General features: G+C 34.6%; 1 protein-coding gene across 2 annotated transcripts in view; it reads left to right on the top strand.

Moving 5' to 3' along the window:
- LOC111050688 (zinc finger protein 608-like) overlaps nucleotides 1-14538 on the top strand; it is a 135828-nt gene that overhangs the window by 16379 nt on the left and 104911 nt on the right. The window contains exon 2 of one of the 2 annotated variants that reach the window (XM_039421988.1): nucleotides 13650-13718. The exons of the other annotated variant lie outside the window; for it this stretch is intronic. The gene's annotated coding sequence lies outside the window, so the exon portion shown is untranslated. The remainder of the gene's footprint in view (nucleotides 1-13649; nucleotides 13719-14538) is intronic. 2 annotated transcript variants of the gene reach the window in all.

The following is a 14538-nucleotide window of genomic DNA, read 5'->3' as shown; positions in this document are numbered from 1 at the left end:
TCAATTGTGCGACAAAACCTACTTTAGGACCAGTTGTTGATTGGCTACTAAGCCAGTTACCACGTAACGTGCAGTGTAACTCGCATGTCCAAGATGATCTATTCTAAAGACTGTGTGGAAGATTTGGAACAAGATAAGAAAATACAGAAATACCTATGGAAAAAGTTAATAATTCTAACTCGTAGAAGGAGGCAATAATTCAAATATTCCGATCATTGTATTGTTTGTGCTATCCTAACAAATAAATAAATATTGTTTCATTCCTTCCCTTTATAATATTATAGTATAAATAATAGAAGCAAATTTTCAAATTGAAATTTTTCTACAGTATTCGTAAGTATTAGCAAGATTTCAATTCATCATAGGCATAATCTATGAGATTCCATGCATTAAGATCTATGAAAAATTTTCTCTAGAGTCTATTCACGACTCAACACACGTTTTGATAATAGACTTTAATGTTTGAATAGCTTATGCTTGTAAACTACAGCAGTAGAAAGTCAACTTTTTCTTTCTTGTATTGTGCCTATTGTTGTATTGACTCCTCCTCTAATCACGGACTTCTTCAATATTAGAGGGAGTAATTTTCAGGGGAATATATTGTAAAATGTATACTTTCTAGAAATAAAATAAATTTGAATGTCAGTGATTTTGATAGGTGTTGAAATATGCCTTCGTTCTTCAACTGTAGCTATTGGAACAATGAAATCATTGAATTTGAAATGGAATTTATCAAAATTATTATTCATTATTGAGAAATCTTTATTCAACAATTGAAATGATTGTACAAACCTTCCATTAGAACAATGAAAGGTAGTTCAATAACCGACCCAGAAAATAAATCACAACCTTGCTCATGATCGATAAACAATGTAATAAAAAATGAGTAGGCAACAAAATAATGTAATAGAAAACCGGCCACATGTAATAGAAAACCGGTAGTTATTCGGTAATTTAATTTATTGTTGATTGCGTTTGTTGCAATCGCCCAAAGGGACGTGAGTTGTGAACAGAGAGTATAGAGTGTAATATAAATTACGTTTTATACACTCTGGCTGTGAATGACTGCCAATAACAATTTTCTGCGGCATCATTAGATATTTCAATGTTGATATTGTGGTTGACCTTGGACTGACGGCGCAGCCGCAGTGAGTGCAATTTTCTCCAGGTGGCGGGTTGTTCAATTACCATTATCGCGTTGGTCACGATATCCTCATCCCGAAAGTGCCTACAGCGCTTCACTTTGCAAAAAGATGTACTTCCTTCGATATAATCGTATTCAGACAGCTTTCAGGTTTCAGCTTACAAGCACTGTTTGCTTACTTCCGAAACATAAACTGAAAGATATCTTCATACATGTTTATCATTTTCTTGCTGAAGCATGTAAACCATGATATTCATTTTCATTTGATCTTTCTAAATTTCTTACTGAAGCATGGAAGCAATGATTTTCACCAAACGAGATCGTACATTATTGTAAAGTGAAGATACAACTATTTCCTATATAGGCTACAGTTTATTTTGTTAAGCAAAATTCTCTATCGATAATCGCATTCAATTAACTTAATGACTTGAAATTTGAAACTCAAGGTCCTTACACTATGAGGATCCGACACGAACAATAATTATTTCGATCAAATGCAATTTAAGATGGCGGCTAAAATGGCGAAAATGTTGTCATAAACAGGATTATTCGCGATTTTCAACGATTTTGATCAAATTTATACCCAAATAAGTCATTGATATCAACTGCCACAAGTTCCATATTTGTAAAAATGTCAGGAGCTCCGCCCCATCTATGCAAAGTTTGATTCTATATTTCAGATATAATTTAAACAAAAAATTTTAAGTGAAAAAGATTGAACATAGAAAACTCTACAATTAATGTCCAGTAACATATTCACCTAGAATTGAAAACAAGCTCAAAATTCGAGAAAATGTGATCATTCAAATTCAAACTTAATGAGTGAGACAACTGTTGATTCTATTAAATCATTCACTGGAATATGTAGCAGAATTGAACTCGTCAGCTGATCAATTTTAAATTATATTTTTGAAAACTCGATTAGCTGGGTTTTCGTTTGTACGTAAATGCAGTCGTCGACCACCACAGGATGAGGATCTCCAATTGGGTAGATTTCAATTTGTCTAAATAACCCAAAAGATTATGTTCAAATTATGTTTTAATGGGGGAGGTTGAGTTTATACTTTTAAATGGCAATATGTTGATAGGCCTACTATTAGAAATGTTTTATTCTTGAATAATAAACACAAATAATGAAAAGTTATTTCATCAGCTGGTTAAGCATTAGCACATTTGAAATTTGGACAATATGAATGTCAACAATGCTTGTCGTCGTCGACTGCGGAAATTTACGCACAAACGAAAATGCACTTTTACGCCGGAGACACACTGTGCGGCTTTTGCCGAAATTTCCATTATGGCAAGGAAAGTTGTGTGAGTGCGTCATACCAGATTTTTCTTAATAGGCTAAACTAAGTAAGCTTAGCTTACTCCAATGAATGTTGACTTAGGTCGATCGTTAATAGAATTGTAAGTTGATTAAATCGCTCACAAGTAATGTCATTTGTTTGTTTTGGGAACTCAAACCTACTCAAACTTATTTTCAGCATCTCTATTTTGACAACTTCTCATTACGTTAACAGGTTTGAAGATGCAACCATTTGCTATGTTATTTTGTTGAATGAGATGAACACGGTCGATTCATTATTAGGCATAAATGAAAATTACTTGATATTGCCAAACCAACTGTTCCATTTTAAATACTAGTTTTGGTAGTAACACATTTTATTACTAACATTTATAATACATACATATTATTATTTGCTATTAAATGCTTGACAAAATTTGAATCACCCTTCTGGTTTTTCCAATCTCTAATGATAATTTAATATCTATCTCTCTTCATCAGCATACAATTTAACCTTTGAACAAGGGATTGATTTCAAGCACTTCCATTTGCGATTCAAAATTTTTTTTATTCAAAATTTCCTATGAGCCATAAGCTCTCAGGGTTGGAAGAATAATATCTATCCATTTAGATGTAAATTTCGTCTAAAAGCTCTTCTTAGATATCATTTTCTTATATATTCTATCAGGAAATATTGAGAATGATTGTATCCAGTCTATCAGTTTTCACTACTTACCTATTTTTGAAATAAACATTCCAAAGAACATTCATGTTGACACCTTTGTCCTAATCTACATCAAAATCTAGGAAACGCAAAGAAAAACTGGTTGAAATGAAACTTTCTAAACGTCTAAAAAAGGCTTAACTGAACGTCTGTAGTTTTTAACTTTTCTAATCAAATCAAATTATTTATTTCCCAGAATGTTACATACAAAAATGAGTTACAGTACAATAATATATAAAGGAAACCCCAACAAAACTACAGGTCTCTGTGTAGGAGCTCATTATAATATATAATAAGATCTTTCAACTTATCTGCCTGAACCTATAATACATAATACCAATGATATATCCTAATTATTCTCATCGAGTTCCATCTAGCTGTTAACCGTGTTGTCAATGTCTGCAGTGGCAGAGGTCTTCGGGGTGATTTGCAGCATTTATTTAGGATTTTCGTTGAGTAATAGATGTATATCGATTGGCATTTGAATAAATGCATTCTTTATTTGATTCCATTTGAAAATTGAAATATATTATAGCATTACCATTATTCTGCTGTATTTAGAATCTTAGTCTTTTTTTTAATTCAAATTTTTGAGTTTGAACTATGACATTCATTTCAAATCATCCATATCTGCCTATTATATTCTTTGAAACTGTAATCCCATGATAGTGAGATAAAACATACACAATATGCAATTCGGGTATTTCTCTTCACTAGTGTTGTTAAACTTTCGCTTATTTAAAGAAAATTCAAGGAATTTGAGAGACTCAGTCTCTATTTCCCAGCAAAATTCAATTGCATTATTTCGGGAGGGATAATTTACGAATATTGCTGAGGAAGTCTCATACCAGTATTCCCAGAAAGAAGCGAGTTGTCCTTGTCCATTGTGATAACCCATAGAATACTCCTAGCATCGCCAATTTTATTTGATTCCACAAAGTGTAATGTGTCGCCATTATTTTCATTCATAGTATTGTCAACCGTGTGTAGAAATTCAATATTATTTGTGTTGTTTGCGTTTTCATAGTGTATGTCATGTAACTTTCGATGGTGCATTCTCTGATCTATCTTGGAAAAATTGAGGCAAGGTAGGCCAACATCTGGAGCTAAAAATATCACAAATATAAAAACTCTTCAGAATCCATAATTGCATACAATATCACACGTCTATTATTCTTCATGGAATTGGAATCATTAGTGTTGATTTTCATCATCTCATCTTCACTTCAGGGATTAGGTTTATTAATGAACCTGTTCCGGTACCCGGTAGTGTTGATTTTTTAATAGAAATTGATGTTATCCTTGCTAGAAGATAAACTTTTCTTGATTTGAAATCGGAAAAGAAACAAAGTAAACAGGGTACACTTTGTTATTGTTCTTTCTGGTGTAGAGCTTGGATGTTCTGGTGGTTATGTAGAGTTTCTTAATGGTTTCTGGCAGCCTTTGTGATCATGACATCGCACTGCTTCCTACTGCAGGTCCCAGTGGAGATCCGAGTTTCTGACAAGGAGCATTGACAGAAAATTCCTCAATACCTTGTTCTGGAATTTCTGGATGGTGTTGATGTTACTTATCCTTGCAAAGCCCCTCAGCTGGATGCCTTACAACCACACAGGCCGAAGAATCTGTCTATACAATTGTAATTTATTGTTGGTTGAAAGGCTTGAATTTCTCCCCAATAACCATTACACTTTCGAGTATTTGAAGTCTAATTCGTCTTTCTTTTTCTTGACGTGTGACTTCTAACGTAGTTTTGCATCTAGTGTCATTCCAAGATACTTAGACTCATACTTATACTTCATTTGCAAACGGAACTTCTGTGTTGTTGATTCTTGAGTTTGGTTAGAGTTGATTAGTTCTTAGACGTACACATATTATGCCTTTTTGTGAAGGCAACATGTGTGGACTTTCATTCAACTTTATCCGCCAGGCTCCAGTCCATTTCTCGATTTCCTTGATGGCTGCTTTTGCTCTACTTGTCTTGTAGCTTCCTCATTAGTTTCTCTAACTACTGAGACAGCTGTGTCATCTGCAAAAGTTGCAATAGTGTCATTTTTGTGAAAGGAAGATCGCTGGTGTAGAGCAGGTACAGACTTCAGAGTAGGGCCCAAGACACATCCTTGAGGTACTCCAGCTTAATTGGTGTTAGTCCTTTATTGAACGAGGGTTAGTGAGATCTCACTTTTGACTTAGGTACTGAAGGCCAAAGTCGATGTGCGTCTGTATGTATGTTCTACAATAACTTAGCTAGAATTGATCAATCAGCTTCAAATTTTGCATGCGTATTCCTCAAACTTTTCAGAGGTCAACAAAATTGACTCACTCCATCGTCCTTTTCCAGGATATAAGAATAACATTGAAAGTGCATGAGAAAAAAATGTTATGATTCAGTCAGCTGAAGAATCCATTGCATGCAATTACCAGTTTTTCCATTCATTCATAACAGCAGCTGAGGCTATTTGGAAGCTATCACACGCGCTGATACATGATTCCAGCTGGTTGATATAAAGGTGCGTACAGATTCAAGCGCCGCGAACATGAGCAATTCACTTTTAATCAGCTGATGTCAAGCTTCTTATATCGATCGATATGTTATACCGTTTCTGTAAAAATTCAGATATAGTCAGCTGATTAAAAGTGAATTGCTCATGTTCGCGGCGCGTATATCTGTATGCACCTTTAGATGATGAACAAACATAGTAATACTTGAATAATAATATTTCGATGAAAATAGGATCCCCAATGAAACCTACTGTCAAATGATTCTTGTAAGAGAAATATTCAGCTGTTTTCATAATTTTAATCAACTCTGTATAATTAAAAGTTGCAGGTTTCAAAGATTACAAGACAACAGTTCTTGAACGAGTTATTCACCCAAGGGGTCACTAGTTATTTAATTAATACAGATGAAAATAAGCCTTATGAAAATAATCTATCCTCAGTAGGCTAAATTCAGAATCTTCATTTTAAATTTCTTGTTAATCAGTTCATTAGTGATAACTATGTATAAGCCGATTCCTTCTTTTATAATTGAATAAGTGTTAGCGAGTTCCTTTTGACTCTATGATAAAAGCATTGTTCGTCTGTTAATATGTTCTACAATAACTTTCGAACGCTTGGATCAATCAGATTCAAATTTTGAACACATATTCTTTGATCTTTTTACTGATCGAGCTCGTAGGCCAACGAAATTGACCAACTACTTTGTCCTTTTTGAGGATAAAACAGGATAATATTGAAAGAACATGAGAAAAACATTATCATCTAGCTAGTGCTGATTTGTGACGAGTTATCACACAGACTGTCCGTCCTTTTTGCACAAACTGTAGATTTCAGCTATCTTGAATTCTGTTTCTAACACTTATCTAACTCCATACGGAGTGAACTATAAAGTTTTATTGATATAGCGAGAGAAACAATAGCGTAAGTAGATATCCCATGGTACAGGGAATTTATGTCGCAAATTTTACTGTTATCTCAAGCCGATTACTGTCGATTATTGTCAATTACTGTTTTGTTGGGGTGATAGTGTATGAACGGCACAATTTGAGAGACTACCAGCATCACATAGCTGCATAGGAAAGAACTATTGGCTTGGGATAACAGTAAAAGTTGCCACATAAACGCCCTATACCATGGGATATCGTTTCTCTATGATTATAGTTAATACAAGATTTGGATTCCAAAACAATAGCTCAGGAGCGAGTTCTTCAGCCCAAGAAATTGATAGTTGAATCACGGAAGGCTATTCCTCGTGTGATATGGTGTTAAACTCAGTAATGTTATGAAGTGACTAAAATGTGATCCAGTAACTGGTGCCACCTACTTGCAGAACTGAGAACTACACTAGTAGGCGTTCTAATCCACCAATCAGAAGAGAGTATGGGGAGCTGGGAGGCGTGGTTTGCTGTCATTGGTCCGTTTTTGTAACACCATGATTTTGGTATCCTCTATCATTCCTGCTCTCTTCTACAATATTTAACACACACTCTCTCTCTCTCTCTCCCTCTCTCTTGGCAGAGAGTTAGTGGGAAGGATATTTTGAATATTCTTTCCGAAGAATGGACATTGATATGTCCAAAGCTCCGCCAATTTATGTAGATGCATAACAATATTATCTATGGTTATTAGAAATTGCTTTTTTGTATCATATACAGTTCAATAATTATTTTCTTAATCTATATTATGTAAATTCATCTATAATTTTGCTGTATTGTAAGCTATTTTATATAAGTGTATAGGCCAGTATATATTGTAATCTACATAAAGTACTCAATCAATCTCTCTCTCTCTCTCTTCAAGTGGAGTGTTAATATTCTTGTGTATCATTTCCCAACAATTGACCCATTACCTATACTGAGTAACCTATAAAGTTCTATTGATTCACATAATATAATTGAAAATCATAACAAGAGGCATGAGAGAGTTATTCAGTCCGGGAGACTATAGTTAGAATGTATGATGTAAGCCTACTCGAGGTTCAATAAATAATTTGAACAAAGGTCATGTAGTAAACCAAAGTTGAGGGAAAATTGTTCCTTTTTATGTAATAGGATAGGCACTCCCAGTTAAAAATATTACTCTGCAATAAATTACACTCACCTGTTGCTATTGTTCACACAAACGCATAATAGGTAGTGTGTGTATATAGCTAAAAATTAGAAATCCAAGTATCCTATTAGGCCCTTTGCACCCTGGGCCACCATGGAAGCGCCACCACGTGGTAGCATTGTCTCTTATCTGTCACTGCACACTAGAGTCACCAGCCACCAGCCGAGCTTCCAGGAATGTGGTGGCTCGAGCCGCCGATTTTGTGTCGCCACCAGACTGTCGCGCCACCACGTCATACCATTTAGTATTATCTGTCATTGCACATTAGAGCTACCAGTCACCAAAAAATCATCTCCAGTTCAGTTTCAATTCAAATCAAGTTTAGTACAGTTATTTGTCTGTTGAAGTCGTCGTAATGAATAGTGAATAATGTGATACAGAAAGGTTCATTATTGAAGTTGAAAGCAGACCAGCTATACATGGAACATGTCTTCAAAATTATATGCAGACCGAGATGTGAAGAAAAATTCTTGGTAAATCTTTTCATTGAAAAATATAACCTCACAGAAAATGAAATTGGTAAGTTAACCACTTTTCTTGAGCATTATGCATTATATTATTCAACATAATTATGCCAATTGTCCTGCTTCTTCCACGTCCATTCTCAACTGATCATGGGTTAACTAGAGAACTGGAGTGATGAGTCAAGTGGTGACTGTAGTGTGCAATGCTATCAAATTTTGATGTGGCGCTTCCGTGGAAGCGCTTCCATGGTGGCCTAGAAAGGGCCTTAAAATTATTCAATCAAGGCATGTTTCGGTTATGTAATGCCATAATTTATTGTTGAACAATTTAAAAGGGTACTTAGATTTCTAATTTTTATTATATTCCAGAGTAGCCGCCCTAAAGAAAAAAAGAGTATAGTGTGTTTACTAGTCAACTGATTTTTTGAAAAAGCAATAAATTTTTCAAACATTGAACCAAATCTTGAATTCTCTCATACAATGTGTTCTGTAAACTTCGATTTTCTATGTTACAAAAATTAAGTGGTAGATAATACAATATTGTGTAGGTAGTAGAATCTCGTGAAATGGCTTGGAATTCTATCAGAATTACTTCCTCAAACCCTTATGCGTGGCTTTGAGCATTGAACGTGATTACAAAAATCACAGATAAAGAAGTCATGGATGGTAAAATTGAGTGACAAATCGCCGAATGTACTTTTTCAACTTTGAACGCTGCAAATCGAAATACTGTATCTCGAAAACTAAGGTCGATATAAGAATATTTTACTGGACATTTTTTGTTGCATATTCAAGTAGAATCTATGGTCTTCGGTTGTTACACCTTTCGTGGGGCACTCTGTATATGTTCTCACTCATGTTCTCATAATATGTTCTGGAGGTGTGGCAGAAAAATCAATTGAGATATATAGGAAAAGCTGCTAGACAAGTTGAATTCTCGTTATAAGTACGTTGTCTGGCTCTTACATAGATATTCACAGCATTATACACCATATAGCAGCATATAAAAAACGTACTTAAGGCCCCCACTAGTGAGCCCCACATGCCTAAGAATTCGCTCTAATACGAAAACTAGAAGAATAGTTCTACTGAAAGCAGTGAAAAATCAAAAGAAATAGTTGAAGTTGCAGAATCAGATCAAGTTGTGCATTTAGTTGCAGATCAGTTGAAGTTGCAATAGTCTAGTTGACAGCTGATTTGTGATTTGCTATGATGGATTACTATAATTATATTATTTATTCAGTTTCAGTTGCTATGTTATTCAGTCATTTCTTCAAAAAGACCGGAAGAGTGAGTCAATTTCGTTCGGAACTCGATGTGTATAACGGTTCAAAGAATATGTTTTGAAAAGTTTGAAGTTGATTGATAAAAGCGATCGTCGAACATACAAACCCACAAACTGACAACGAGTCTGGTCATCTAGTCGTCAGTAGGAACTCGCTCGTTCAATAATATTTTTCTAGTACAATATGGTTTCCGTTCTACAACATTTTTGTGCTGATCTAATGAAATATTTATTCGTGAATTGTTAGATGTTCGTTTCAAATGGGAATTTTAATGGCTTGATCTTCTCGTCCTGGTCTAAGATGGAACCTGTGGAATATCAACCAGTCCAGAATCTGTCACCCTGTTTAATTTTTCGTAGTTATTTATGTATTTATTTCATAATATAATGTTCACCTACGAATCTATACGAATTGAATGTATCTCATTGAGATCTCAATAATTGGGCTGGTTGGTACAATACCAGCTACAGAAAAAAAACTTCTTCTATTTTTTATTTAATCAGTCAGAATTACACAACTTACAGAAAAATAGCACATGCTTACGCCCAAAACGGTTCTTATTCTAATTTTTACAACAGTCCAAATGTAGCTAGGTTATGTGTCACTACAACATTTTTCAATTACACACTCAATTTACAATTCAAAAACACACAAAAATCATTTTTAAATTGAATTAAATCAATTACAAATATTCAGAAAACTCCAAACTTTGAAAAAACTATAAAATTATTAAATTTTCATCAAACTTGAGAATAGAAGTATTATACAATAACGATTGCAGTTATGAAAATAATTTAGAATACTGTTCCTCCTCGGAAAAAAATCGATGTGATCAACTTCACTTATAGAATTTGAACTTTGGGTATGATTATTGAAACAAATGTGGTGACAAGCTTGTTATGCAATATTGAATAATCAAGCAATAAGGAGTTTTAACTGACTGTCTTCTTGGTATTACTTGATTACTGCTCATGTAACAAAGATGAAGATTTTTATTATTTGTAATTTTTAAATCGAGATTGGTTGGCTCCATGGTCGCATTAATGAGCTATCACTTAGATAAGTTGAGATTCATGCACCTGCTAATACCGGTGCAAGGATGACTACCAGAATAGTTGTATTCTCTAAATGGTTGCGTTCAAAGCCACTGCTCAATTCCATCGTGTTTTTTTTACGTTCAGTAAAAAACCTGATCACAGATGAACCACAGAATGGAAAGTCGGCTAGTATCCTGACGCCAAGATCCGCCATCTCGAAAGAAAGTGTAGCATTGTAATATAGCAGTAATTTTAATTTCCAGCAAGATGATGCGGTCACGTGTCGTGGTCTTGGTGCATTCAAGTCTTGGTTAGATTGATACCTTACATTCTGTATTTATGTATTCTGTGGCTGAACGGTTGCTCATGAGTCATGACTGACAGATGTTTCCTCTGCTGCTTATATTTGTAAACAAAACTAGAACCTTATCTCATTGTATAATCAATTGGAATAAAAAATCATCAAGTGATTGGAGTTGTTTACAATGCTTTGGATGATATATACTGTATGTAGCCACCAGCCTACATACCTTTTTAGAAAACTTATTTTTGCATGAAGTTATGAAAAAGTCAAGATGACTTTATGGAGACAGGATATTATAAGTTTGATTGGATCTTATGAACCTTTTCACCGGCGTCAAAATACTTCCCCACTCACATTTTTACCCACACCATTTTTTGAGTCATGTCCGGGAACTCCTGCAAAGATTTTAAATGTTATTGAAAAAAATCATGCATTTTTGTGCTCCCAAATACATTATAATGGAGTCCATTATAATTGTAAACAACCTCCTATTCAGCCATGTCTGTTTACGTTCAGATACTCTGTTTACGTTCTTTTCCATCGGTAGAGAAGTACGATGAGCTAATCAGTGAACGACGAACCGGATATGACGTATTTTTTTCTTATCAGTTAGACCAAAGACCTTGAAGGTATAAACCCACAATGCCTATGCCTTCCCAATGCTAGCTCTTACTTGAAATTAAAGGCTGCCATTGAGGTATTTTAGCGCGAGATATTATATAATATATATATTTTTGTAATATTAAGATTACAAAAATCTTCAAGGTCTTCAGTATGTAATAATCTTCCTGGTTGTCCCCTCAATGGCCGATTTCAATTCCAAGTACACAAGCGCTGCATGTGAGTCTATGCATCTTTAAGGTCTTTGAGTTAGACCACAGAATCAATAATAGCAGGAGTTAGACCATTTCTCTTTAATTTCTCTGGTTAGACCAAACAATGCTTCGTTCAGAGCTACGTTCACTCACCGGTCTTATCGTTCACTCACCGATCAGTGGCTTTGAATGCAACCAAAATCATTTATTTATTCGTTGGAAAATCGCCTCCGGGTGGTTCGGAAGCCACGTAAATCTGTATCTCCAATCATTTCATCCCATCCATCCGTCTAGTTGCCCACGCACAAGCCTGGAGCTCATGTGGGCATCACCCACAGCAATGAGGGGAGACATAGTTTAATTAAACTAGATAAGAGGTAGAGCCCCAATATTCATTCAGTAGCCGGTTTTGATATATTTCACAGTAAAAAGAAAACCTGCACCTCTTGGGTTGATAACAATATTGTTTTTGAACAAACTTCATGTGAATTGGTTCAGTAAAACGTTTAGATTAACTGTCACTAGCTTTGCACAAATTTCCAAATATGCATCATTAAACGAGTTTACGTAACATCCAAGAGTTCACTGGCATCCAATGTCTCCGTGTATATTTGGAACAAAGTCTATCATGACATTGAACTATGTAATATTTGTATAAATTGAATTGAAGTATAGAAAAATAATTTCTACTATATTGATCGATGTATACTATTCTTAGGATTTAATGTAAAATATGAATAGAGATTGTTCTCGTTTCACCTAAAATTTTCACTTTCGAGTTATGTTACATTCATATCTTGTTGTATCGATGTTGTAGATTTTATGTCAAATTATTCATATGCATATTCCGAAACGTAGAGCTGTGTGGTGTATGGTCAGGAGAACAATCTTTTGTCTGACCGCCTGTAGGCGTTAGCTCATTTAGCATTATCCAGGGTGCACCTGCACTAACATTACACCATTATGCGCTGTGCAAACCATAAAGACACATTGCAGAAGAGTGCAGAGAACAGCTTATGAGGGCAGTCTGGATGACTTCCTGGTAGCTACGTCAGATGCAGTAGCATATTTAAATCGACTAAATGTGTACTTATAACTTTTTATATGTGTTGCACCTTTTTTTCAACTTGTGACTAAGATGACATTATTGTTTATACTGACTTGTGTAATAAAGATGTGTGTCATATCGCCATACACTGAATAATAATAATAATAATAATAATACGTCCAAGTACATTTCCTTCAGTATATACTCAGCTAAAGACTCAATGTTTCTCCGTATACTGTATTTGTAAGTGTAGTACAGGAATACATTCTCAAACTAAATTTCAATTTTTCATTGATTTGAATTGCGATTTTGTGTTTAATAATAATAATATAATAATAAAATAAATGTTTATTCCCAAAAAAACTAAAACTACAACATCAATTACAAAAATATTAGATAATAACAATATTACATACAATAGTTGTTACAAAAGATTCCTATAACGTGTTCTCTACTTGTTTAGTTTTCTGTGTGGAAATTGACCTACTCCACTATGGCGTACCATGTTCTAGAGTAGGTTTGTTAGTTTTTGTGTGTATTATCAATTAGTTAGTGTTTAGTAAGTCATTAGGTGGTTAGTTGTTATTTGAAATAATGTTTTCTATGTTCTGTCTTCCTTTGCTCATCAACCAATTGTGTACTATTGCTTTGAACTTTCTAGGAGGATTAATCTGTTTAAAGTTTGCAGGAAGTAGATTATATAATTTTGGTGCTAAATGATTGAAATGTCTCTGGTATAGTGCCTTCCTTGCAACACTGGTGATGAGAAGATTCCTGTATCTGGTGTTGTGGTTGTGGTTTCTAGTTTGAAATGTTGTTGGGTTCTTGTGTAATCTGCATAGTATCTCCTTGGAGTAAAGCTGTCTTGCATCCATGAAGAAGTAGCCATGAAGAAGTAGCTGATTGTGTTTTTTTTTTTCTGTTGCAGGTAATTACATTAACGGATATATTAAGACCCCCGTGTGTGGAAGGTACTTCACAACAGCTTCGGATACTTGTGAGTGCACCAGCTTATATTCCCATCATTATCGTAATTCATTGTGTCTTGTAACTCCTCTTCCTTATCCTGTCATTTCATTTTCATTAAATGTTCTCTTCCGCTGTGTGAATGTGAGCTAGATTCCATAATACACTCATTTTGCCTTCGCAGGTGAATTGAGTTTTCATATTACGTTGTGAAATTGGAAGTTGATTGCTATGTTGGTATTTTGGTGCTTATGTATCTGGTTGAGTGAACAGTTTTGATAAAAATATGTATGGGTAAAAGAAAGGAGACGGGGCCGCCGAAAGCAATGGATGAACAGGTAGAATTTCTAGTGACCCTCCAGTGGTCGCCTATTGTTAATGAGTTTCGACATTTTCGTGGTCTATTGTTAAGTATTCCACCCCAAGAATAAATTGGTGGCTCAGTCTGATTACTTTAAGGCATTTTCAGCTGTAAACCAGTGGTAGCCTACATTGATTGGATAAACACACACATTACTCTCGATTATAAGTACAGATTTAGAGGACAATAGAGTTGATAGTCGAGAGTTGCAGGATGAACCTTTTTTGAACAATAGCCCAGTGTACAGGTAGCGCGGCCCCGACTCCTTTCTTTAACCCATATGTATTTGTGTGTGCAAAATAAGAATTAATTGATTACATTGTAATTTATAGATTCAATTTGATTTCTATATAGAGTTGATTAGATGAATAATGCTCATTCTTATAAGAGTTCAAAAAGAAAAAGAATAATAATTCTTTATTTTGGTGAAGTTTTATGATATGTATGTCAATCTTTTCTCTGGCTGTTCTGGTATTGACAATTGATTTTT

The sequence above is a fragment of the Nilaparvata lugens genome, chromosome 2 (genome assembly GCF_014356525.2).
Source record: "Nilaparvata lugens isolate BPH chromosome 2, ASM1435652v1, whole genome shotgun sequence".
NCBI classification, from domain to species: Eukaryota; Metazoa; Arthropoda; class Insecta; order Hemiptera; family Delphacidae; genus Nilaparvata; species Nilaparvata lugens.
The sequence above is the reverse complement of the archived record's forward strand: the minus strand, read 5'-3'. Positions and strand labels throughout refer to the sequence as shown.